Raw genomic sequence first — 11451 nt, forward strand, 5'->3', positions numbered from 1 at the left:
TACTAGTAAGACTCCCTGCGTTAAAATAGATGCAAACCAGCCTTGCATTATTTGAATACTAGCAGAAACATCCTTTTCTTTCTCCAGCTTCAAGTGAGGAACCAATTCTTGGATTATCTCTGCTTTCCTAGTCCCTGAACTTACACTAACCCCCAAGTGTGCTGAAATTGTGACCAAACTGACTTTTTTCAACTGCTGCAATATGCTGAGAGTCAAATCTTCTCTTGTAACAAATTCTTGTGCTTTGATGGTACGTATGTCGATTTCCTACTGAACACAGCCAAAGTAAAAGTGAAGTCTAGTCTGTTTAGACTCTGGAAAATTCCAGTGAACCTGATTTTCAGCCTAATCACGAACAATTCGAATCCCAGACAAGCCCCCAATTTTGGCATGATCCTGGTGGAGACCACCAACAAACGAAAAGAATCGGATTCATCGATTGACCCCAATCTAGAAAACCAAACCAAATAGACAAGATTTCACTTTTAAAAATTTTACTTTAACACTCAAACCAAAACTAATATAAATTAAACACGAAGCAACAGACAGATCATGGTCAATATGTATTACAAATTGCACCTTAACTATCAGATACAATAGAGATGGGTCTCACGGTTTCACTGGGCAGTTCACCCAGCATATATGGCAACAATTACAGTTACACAGTCTTCACAACTCTGAAGTTCCTCAGGGAGATTTTCAGCTCGTCTTCAAGGATTTAGCCGCTGTTCTTCTGACAGCAGTTCCTTCTCAATCTGAACTCCACGGGTGCGGTCTTCACCACAAGGCACATTTCTCCAGAACCTCCTCAGCTCTGTTCACGACAGTCGTGATGGCATGGATTTACCAGTCTTACCTTTAACTGAGTCCTTCAGTGACAACCTGTGCATTATATGGCCAGGTCTGGTTAGTCAGCTAATTTAAGTAACAGACACAGCTCCTGGATTCAGTCTTTACTTTCTTCTGCTTGCCAGTGCTCCATTCCTGCCGGATCTGCCTCGTCTGAGGAGGACTCTGTCTTCTTTTATCTGGTTCTAGCCCAGTGTCAGGTTCTCTGAAAACCTGAAGTTGTTTTTCCAGTTTCTTTCTGTTTCTGTTCTCGTTCCTGTTTCAGTTAGGGTCTAAAAAAAAAAATCAAGCTTTGCAACCATGGATTCCATCACACTTCAAAATATAAATAATACTTTGTAAATCTACACTTCCATCTAATTGTCTACAATGCTGCGTATCTTTGTCTCATTGGCAAATTTGGATATGTGACTTTCTATCCCATCTTCTAAGTCATTAATAAATACAGTGAATAGTTGAGACCCCAACACTGATTCTCGCAGAATGCCCTGCCAATTAGAGTACCTGCCCTACTCCCTATCTCCTGCTGCTTAGCCAATTGCCTAACCAGGTCACTAATTTGCCATCAATTCCATGGGCTTCAACTTTAGCTAATAGTCTCTTATGAGGAACTTTAACAAATGCCTTCTGGAAATCCATATAAATAACATTACCAAAGAACCATAGAAAAATTACAGCACAGAAGGAGGCTATTCAGCCCATCGGTGTTTGAACCAGCTGAAAAAACTAGCTGCCCAATCTAATCCCACCTTCCAGCACCTGGTCCATAACCTTGCAGGTTACAGTACTTCAGGTGTATGTCCAGGTACCTTTTAAAAGAGTTGAGGGTTTCTACCTCCACCACCGTTCCTGGCAGTGAATTCCAGACACCCACCACCCTCTAGGTGAAAAAGTTTTTCCTTATGTCCCCTCTAATCCTTCTACCAATCACCTTAAATCTATGCTCCCAATAATTCCTGCAACTTTAGTAACCACTTCAGAAAATTCAATCAGCTTCATCGGGTATGATCTACCCTTTACAAATCCACACTGGCTGTCTCCAATCAGCTGAAAATTTTCAAGGTGTTCAGTCACTCTATTCTTAATTAGAGACTCCAGCAATTTCCCGGCAACAGATGTTAGGCTAACTGGTCTATAACTCCCTGGTTTTCCTCTGTCACCTTTCTTAACAGCGCTATAACGTGTGCAATTTTCCAACTTAAAGATACAGATCCCTTTCATCATTAAGTTGACCTCAATCATATTATGATCGCGATTAGATAGATGTTCACACATTGTTAGACTGTTCACCAAATGTGGCTCCAAATCTAATAAAGCAGGACCCCTTGTTGGATCGCGGACATATTGTTGCAGAAAACTATCTCAAACACACTCGCGAAATTCACGACCTTTCTGTCATCTGCTAGTCTGCTTATTTCAATCTATATGAAAGTTAAAATCCCCCATGAAAACCAATCTGCCTTTGCTACGTGCTTGTCTAATCTCTGCATTTATACAATCTACCATATCCAAGGATAGGCACTGACATGTTGCACCACAGACATTTGACAAAATTATTGACTCAACCACAGACATTGGGGCAATTAATCTGTATATATAGGGTATAGCAAAACTAATGCCATCAAAACACAGTCCTATTTAAAACACATTCCTCCCTATAAATAAAGTAGCTAAGCATACAAAGATCATTGGAGAGCTGCACAACTGTATTAGCTAGCTAGCAAGCAAAATAGTATGCAATGCCAATGTGAATTACTTTTGTCACGGGGTGGTAGATGAACCTTATCAGATGACCTCTGTGGATTCACACTGTGTCACTGTGTCAGGAGTACAAATTCAACCAATAAACCATGAAACTCCATAGCACCATATAGAAGTTACAGCACAGAAAGAGGCCATTCAGCCCATCGTGCCTGCGCCGGCCGAAAAAACTAGCCGCCCAATCTAATCCCACCTTTTAGCACCTGGTCCATAGCCTTGCGGGTTACAGCACTTCAGGTGCAGGTCCAGGCACCTTTTAAATGAGTTGAGGGTTTCTGCATCTGGCAGTGAATTCCACATACCCACCACTCTCTGGGTGAAAATGTATTTCCTCATGTCCCCTCTAATCCTTCAACCTTCAAACTGTGCCCCCTGGTAATTGACCTCTCCGCTAGGGGAAACGGGTCCTCCCGAGCTACTCTATCTAGGCCCCTCATAATTTTGTACACTTCAATTAAGTCACCCCTCAGTCTCCTCTGTTCTAAGGAAAACAACCCTAGCCTATCCAATCTTTCCTCTTGGCTGCAATTGTCAAGCCCTGGCAACATTCTTGTAAATCTCCTCTGTACTCTCTGCAATAATGTCCTTCCTCTAATGTGGTGATCAGAACTGTATGCAGTACTCCAGCTGTGGCCTAACCAGCATTGTATACAGTTCCAGCTAAAGGCCAGCTACCCGACCCAAACCGGACAGAACCCAATGACATGGTGCGGGTCGGGTTGGGTTGTACTTCCAGGTCCGGCATTCGGTCTCGGGTCGGGTCAGACACGCTCTATCACAGATAAGTAGCTCCAATGTTAATTTAATTTTTGGACTAGAAAGGTGTTTTGTTACAGTTATTTTAAGCTTGTGAAGATCAGTAACAAAGTGAAAAACAGAAGGTAAGTTAACTGATGGTCGGGTCGGGCATTGGAAAAAAATGGAAGGACTTGGGCCGGGTCAAGCCAGGCTCAGGTCAGATGTGGTTCTGTCGGGCTTGGGTCTTTAGTCCCAGCACTACATTTCTGCTTTTGTATTCTATACATCGGCCAATAAAGGAAATTATTCCATATGCCTTCCTCACCACTCTATCTACCTGTCCTGCCACCTTCAGGGACCTGTGGACATGCACTCCAAGGTCTCTCACTTCCTCTACCCCTCTCAATATCCTTCCGTTTATTATGTATTCCCTTGCTTTATTTGGCCTCCCCAAATGCATTACCTCACACTTCTCCGGATTGAATTCCATTTGCCACTTTTCCGCCCATTCAACCAAACCATTGACATAATTCTGGAGTAGACAGCTATCCCCTTCACTATCAACTACACTGTCAACTTTTGTGTCATCTGCAAACTTCCCAATCATGCCTCCCACATTTAAGACCAAATCATTAATATATACCACAAACAGCAAAGGACCCAGCACTGAGCCCTGTGGAACGCCACTGAAAACCCCCTTTAATTTGCAAAAACATCCATCGACCTTTTGTTTCCTGTCACTGAACCAATTCTCGATCCAACTCATCACATTCCCCTGTATCCCATGGGCTTTTACTTTTCTCAAGGAGAGGATTGTTATTGTGGTATTGAGGTGAGGCAGTAGAAAACTCAGTAACAGGAATTTCTCATTTCTCACACTACTGTTGTCACAAGACAATTTAACCCGTGGTCAATGTTTGTGCAACTCCTCTACCTGCTTGCAATATGCGTCGGAAGACGGGGCAGCCAACAAAAGAGCACTGATCTCCAAATCAGGAGAATTTTATGAGTTGGAGCAGATAGTACTTCAGAAGCGTCATGCGAAACAGAAAAGCAGAGTGGGACAGGAGGAGACAGAGAGATTAACAGTAGGTAACCAAAATGAGTTTATTTACCTTGACAGGCTGTTAAACTAGGTCCTGGATTCTAAAATACAGGAACAACAGAATCTCTCATGGACACAATGTCATTTTCTCACCAAAGCTAGTGTCAAAATTAGATAAACACAATTACAAATAAAGAGTGCCCTTCAGATCCTCCAATAAAGCGATTCTTTTTTTTAAAATTCATTCACGGGATGTGGGCGTCACTGGCCAGGCCAGCATTTTACTGCCCATCCCTAATTACCCTTGAGAAGGTGGTGGTGAGTCGCCTTCTTGAACCGCTGCAGTCCATTTGGGGTAGGTAGACCCACAGTGCTGTTAGGAAGGGAGTTCCAGGATTTTGACCCAGCGACAGTGAAGGAACGGCGGTATAGTTCCAAGTCAGGATGGTGTGTGACTTGGAGCGGAACTTGCAGGTGGTGGTGTTCCCATGTATTTGCTGTCCTTGTCCTTCTAGTTGGTAGAGGTCGCGGGTTTGGAAGGTGCTGTCTAAGGAACCTTGGTGCATTGCTGCAGTGCATCTTGTAGGTGGTACACACTGCTGCCACTGTGCGTCGGTGGTGGAGGGAGTGAATGTTTGTAGATGGGGTGCCAATCAAGCGGGATGCTTTGTCCTGCTTGGTGTCGAGCTTCTTGAGTGTTGTTGGAGCTGCACCCATCCAGACAAGTGGAGAGTATTCCATCACACTCCTGACTTGTGCCTTGTAGATGGTGGACAGGCTTTGGGGAGTCAGGAGGTGAGTTACTCGCCTCAGGATTCCTAGGCTCTGACCTGCTCTCTTAGCCACGGTATTTATATGGCTACTCCAGTTCAGTTTCTGGTCGATGGTAGCCCCAAGGATGTTGATAGTGGGGTATTCAGCAATGGTAATGCCATTGAATGTCAAGGGGAGATGGTTAGATTCTCTCTTGTTCGAGATGGTCATTGCCTGGCACTTGTGGCGCGAATGTTACTTGCCACTTATCAGCCCAAGCCTGGATATTGTCCAGGTCTTGCTGCATTTCTACACGGACTGCTTCAGTATCTGAGGAGTCACGAATGGTGCTGAACATTGTGCAATCATCAGCGAACATCCCCACTTCTGACCTTATGATTGAAGGTCATTGATGAAGCAGCTGAAGATGGTTGGGCCTAGGACACTACCCTGAGGAACTCCTGCAGTGATGTCCTGGAGCTCAGATTCAATAACTTCGAATTTGCTGGGGCCATTCTAGAATCTAGGGAATTTTGAAAAAAAGGGCGGCACAGTGGCGCAGTGGTCAGCACCGCAGCCTCACAGCTCCAGCGACCTGGGTTCAATTCTGGGTACTGCCTGTGTGGAGTTTGCAAGTTCTCCCTGTGTCTGCGTGGGTTTTCACCGGGTACTCCGGTTTCCTCCCACCACCAAAAGACTTGCAGGTTGATAGGTATATTTGCCATTAGAAATTGCCCCTGGTATAGGCAGATGGTAGGAGAATATAGGGACAGGTGGGGATGTGGTAGGAATATGGGATTAGTGTAGGATTAGTATAAATGAGGTTGATGGTCGGCACAGACTCGGTGGGCCGAAGGGCCTGTTTCAGTGCTGTATCTCTAAATAAAAAAAATAAAATAAATGCTTGACCTCCAACAACCACAACCATCTTCCTTTGTGCTAGGTATGACTCCAGCCAGCAGAGGGTTTTCCCCCTGATTCCCATTGACCTCAGTTTTGCTAGGGCTCCTTGATACCATACTCGGTCAAATGCTGCCTTGATGTCAAGGGCAGTCACTCTCATCTCACCTCTGGAGCTCAGCTCTTTTGTCCATGTTTGAACCAAGGCTGTACTGAGGTCAGGAACTGAGTGGCCCTGGTGGAACCCAAACTGAGCATCACTGAGCAGGTTATTGCTAAGCAAGTGCCGATTGATGGCACTGTTGATGACACCTTCCATCACTTTACTGATGATTGAGTAGGCTGATGGGGCGGTAACTGGCCGGATCGGACTTGTCCTGCTTTTTGTGTACAGGACACACGTGGGCAATTTTCCACATTGCAGGGTAGATACCAGTGTTGTAGCTGTACTGGAACAGCTTGGCTAGGGCGCGGCAAGTTCTGGAGCACCGGTCTTCAGTACTTCTTCTTCTTTGGCCTCCTTATCTCGAGAGACAATGGGTAAGCGCCTGGAGGTGGTCAGTGGTGTGTGGAGCAGTGCCTGGAGTGGCGATAAAGGCCAATTCTAGAGTGACAGGCCCTTTGGTACTATTGCCAGAATATTGTCAGGGCCCACAGCTTTTGCAGTATCCAGTGCCTTCAGTTGTTTCTTGATATCACGCGGAGTGAATCGAATTGGCTAAAGTCTGGCATCTGTGATGCTGGGGACTTCAGGAGGAGGCCGAGATGGATCATCAACTCGGCACTTCTGGCTGAAGATTGTTGCAAATGCTTCAGCCTTATCTTTCGCTCTGATGTGCTGGGCTCCCCCATCATTGAGGATGGGAATATTTGTGGAGCCACCTCCTCCAGTTAGTTTTTTTATTGTACACCACCATTCACGGTTGGATGTGGCAGGACTGCAGAGCTTAGATCTGATCCGTTGGTTATGGGATCGCTTAGCTCTGTCTATCGCATGCTGCTTACGCAGTTTGGCAAGCAAGTAGTCCTGGGTTGTAGCTTCACCAGATTGACACCTCATTTTGAGGTGCCTGGTGCTGCTCCTGGCAAGCCCTCCTGCACTCTTCATTGAACTAGGGTTGGTCTCCTGGCTTGATGGTAATGGTAGGGTGGGGGAGATGCCGGACCATGAGGTTACAGATTGTGGTTGAGTACAATTCTGCTGCTGCTGATGGCCCACCGCACCTCATGGATGCCCAGTTTTGCATTGCTAGATCTGTTCGAAATCTATCCCATTTAGCATGGTGATAGTGCCACACAACACGATGGATGGTATCCTCAATGTGAAGGTGGGACTTCGTCTCCACAAGGACTGTGCGGTGGTCACTCCTACCAATACTGTCATGGACAGAAGCATCTGCAGCAGGCAGATTGGTGAGGATGAGGTCAAGTATCTTTTTCCCTCGTGTTGGTTCCCCCACCACCTGCCGTAGACCCAGTCTAGCAGCTATGTCCTTTAGAACTTGGCCAGCTCGGTCAGTAGTGGTGCTACCGAGCCACTCTTGGTGATGGACATTGAAGTCCCCCACCCAGAGTACATTTTGTGCCCTTGCCACCCTCAGTGCTTCCTCCAAGTAGTGTTCAACATGGAGGAGAACGGAGTCATCAGCTGAGGGAGGGCAGTAGGTGGTAATCAGTAGGAGGTTACCTGGCCCATGTTTGACCTGATGCCATGAGACATCATGGGGTCCGGAGCCGATGTTGAGGACTCCCAGGGCAACTCCCTCCCTACTGTATACCACTGTGCCACCACCTCTGCTGGGTCTGTCCTGCCAGTGGGACAGAACGTACCCGGGGATGGTGATGGCAGTGTCTGGGACATTGTCGATAGGTATGATTCCGTGAGTATGACTATGTCAGACTGTTACTTGACTAGTCTGTGGGACAGCTCTCCCAACTTTGGCACAAGCCCCCAGATGTTAGTAAGTAGGACTTTGTAGGGTCGACAGGGCTGGGTTTGCCGTTGTCGTTTCCGGTACCTAAATCAATGCAGGGTGGTCCGTCTGGTTTCATTCCTTTTTATTGACTTTGTAGCGGTTAGGTACAACTGAGTGGCTTGCTAGGCCATTTCAGAGTTAACCACATTGCTGTGGGTCTGGAGTCACATGTAGGCCAGACCAGGTAAGGACAGCACATTTCCTTCCCTAAACGACATTAGTGAACCAGATGGGTTTTTACAACAATCGACAATGGTTTCATGGCCATCATTAGACTAGCTTTAATTCCCATATGCTTTTAAATTCACTTATGTCTTTATCTCAATCATTGTCAATTTGAAGTTAGATCTGACAAGATAATTAACAAAATCTTTTCTGCAAAACATTGAGTGATTGTTATTGTCATGTATTATTCAATTACAAAATGTTTAGTCACTATCTGTAAGATTGTATGCCAGACTAACCAATTTTTTGTCCAAGCCAAATCTCTTACTTGTTGGCACTTATAACGTCATGTAATTATATGATACAGACAACTTTCAAATGACATTGGACCTCAGGCTATCTGCCCTCAAACTGGATAGTAAATGATGCACATTGCAGTTACTGATCTTTGACATACTTATAAAACTTTGCAGCAAAAATATTCAGTGAATGATTGTTTCTAGCATGGTCATTGAAACATAATAAATTTTTAATATGTCTTCCCTACCAGATTTTAAAACTGCAAATGCAGCATGAATTTTGTTAAGGAATCGCAGACAGTTCATTATAAATTAAGGTTTATTAAAGCTATCCATTACATTGTATTTACTAACTATTGTATATGGGTCAGCAGCATCCTGTTTTCACCGATATCACTCAGTCCCGATACACCTTACTCTTGTACTCGTGAGGAACATACAGTGCTGATGTCTGGAGATTCCTTGGATTTTCTTGCCTGTTTTCCCCTTAATACAAGTTCTGGAACAATGTGATTCCAAATGGATAGCAGCGGAATTGTAACATTTATATCGAAATAATAGTCCTGTAACCTTCAACATATCATTGAGCTTGTGTTCCAAGTGAAAGTAACGTGTGTCAGAGCATAGAAATCGAGATATTCCCTAAGTGACTTTTCCCATTTTAAAATGAGTTTACACAACACAAGTCTTTAAACTTGCGTTTTAAAATAACCTAGCTGCTGGGGGCGGGGGGGAGGGGGGAGGGAAGGGTGGCGGTGAGGCAATTTCGGAAAGAAAAAGGCATTAAAAATTTATCATACTATTAATCAAAACAACAAATGTGCATTTTTGTCAAGAAGCTTTAAATGAGAAAACTAATTTATTGACTAACTTACTCATCACTATGTAGGACATTGATTTTGTGAGGTACCTGCAATTTATTTGCTTGGACATGGAGTCAACGTCTGGCCACACACTTGTGTCGTGATGCCGAATATTCCGGATAGATGTTCATCTGTCAGCAGTGATCTTGATTGCTTTCTCTTCCTCCTCTCTCTCTATCTCTCTCTCTCTCTGTGCCCCCCCCTCTCTGTATTCCCTCCGTCTGTGTTGTCCCCCTCTATGTTGCTCCCCCCTCTGTGTTTCTTACCCACTGTGTTTTCCCACCTCTGCCATCCCCGCGCTCTGACCCCCCCCTCTCTCTGTCCCGCCACCACTCTCTCTGTCCCCCCCCCCACCCATTCTCTCGTCATCCACACTCCCCCACTCTCTCTCTCTCCCTGTACCCCCCACTCACACTCTCTCCCCACCCACACTCTCTCCCTTTCTCCTCCCTGTACCCCCCACCCACACTCACTCTCTCTGTACCCCCCACCCACACTCTCTCCCTCTCACCACCCTGTACCCCCCACCCACACTCACTCTCTGTACCCCCCACCCACACTCTCTCCCTCCCCCTCTGTACCCCCCACCCGCACTCTCTCCCTCCCCCTCTGTACCCCTCACCCGCACTCTCTCCCTCCCCCTCTCTGTACCCCCCACCCGCACTCTCTCCCTCCCCCTCCCCCTCCCCCTCTCCCTCTCCCTCTCCCTCCCCCTCTCCCTCTCCCTCTCCCTCTCCCTCCCCCTCTCCCTCCCCCTCTCCCTCTCCCTCTCCCTCTCCGTATCCCCACTCACACTCTCTCTGTACCTCCGACCCACACTCTCTCCCTATACCCCCATACCTTTATTGCTTTCTCTCTGAACGTTGCTGAGAGTTGGAACAGCGCTTTTGAACTTCGGACAGATTTGTAGTTCTCCAACAAACTTTGAAAATAAAAATTGGAACCTGCCGGAAAACCACGAATCTGTCTGTAGTTTGGAAGCGCTGTTCTGCTTCAGCACCTGTCAGCTGTGAAACTCACACTTACGATTTTTTAAAAGCTGGTCTAAAGACACCAATGGGAAATTTCTCATCCCCGACCATGTCACAGATGCTACCAGGCTCAGTTGGTAGTAATCTTGCCTCTGAGTCAGAAGGTTGTGGGTTCACCCTACACTCCAGAGTCTTGAGCACAAATTTAGAAAGCTATGTTGCCACCTCACTAAGGGAGTGCTGCATCGGCATTCAGCTAAGACATTACATGTGGTTCCGTCTGCCCTCTCATGTGGATGTAAAAGATCCCATGACACTATTTCGAAGAACAGCAGAGGAATCCTCTCTGGTATGCTGGCCAATATTTATCCCTCAACCATTATCACCAAAAAAAATTATCCGGTCATTATCTCGTTGCATTTTAAGGGCCCTTGCTATGCACAAATTGGCTGCTGCGTTTCTCTACACTACAACTGTGACTACACTTCAAAAGTGCTGCAATGGCTGTGAAGTGTTTTGGGATGTCCTGAGGTTGCGAAAGGCACAATATAAATGCAAGTCTTAATATTGAGTACAGTGAGAATGAACCTTTTGAAATTCTGAAAGGGAAAGGGGGGAGGGGGGGTCAGTGGAGAAAGGTGTTTGATGGTACGATCACGTTGGAGGTGGCAGAAATGGTGGAAGATAATCTGTTAAATGCAAAGGCTAATGGAGTGTAAAGTGAACCGAGGAGATCCCAAGCAGTTTAGGAAGGTGGGGTTGGGGTTGTGATGGAAGGGCTGAAGTACAGGAAATTGGACAGACTCAGTTGAGGGCCCCACTTATCAGGGCAGAGGGAAACCTCGGCTTGAAGAAAAGGTACATTTTGGAAGCTCTGGAAGGTGGCATCATAAGAACAGATGCAATGGAGCTGGGGAAAGGATTGGAGTCCTTACAGGAAGGGTGAGAACACAAACAGAATTTAGGTACTTAGAGAAATGCAAGCCACTTTTTTACAAGACTACTGAACCAGAAATCTAAAACCGTTAAGTTCACTGAGAAAATTCCCCTCTTTAAGAATAAACATCAACCCACAAAAAGATGCACCTTCACCCTTTCATACATCGCTTCTATAATAGCGCTGCTCTGTTC

The 11451-nt window shown here is 45.7% G+C and overlaps 1 long non-coding RNA gene across 1 annotated transcript; it reads right to left on the minus strand.

Moving 5' to 3' along the window:
- Positions 1-550: 550 nt before the first annotated feature.
- Positions 551-9573, minus strand: LOC137374659 (uncharacterized). Its single transcript, XR_010975866.1, has 2 exons — positions 9397-9573; positions 551-1121 (listed from the first exon to the last, which is right to left on the minus strand). It is a non-coding gene; the product is annotated as an uncharacterized lncRNA (long non-coding RNA).
- Between the last annotated feature and the right edge of the window lie 1878 nt (positions 9574-11451).

The sequence above is a fragment of the Heterodontus francisci genome, chromosome 10, assembly GCF_036365525.1.
Source record: "Heterodontus francisci isolate sHetFra1 chromosome 10, sHetFra1.hap1, whole genome shotgun sequence".
Taxonomy (NCBI): domain Eukaryota; kingdom Metazoa; phylum Chordata; class Chondrichthyes; order Heterodontiformes; family Heterodontidae; genus Heterodontus; species Heterodontus francisci.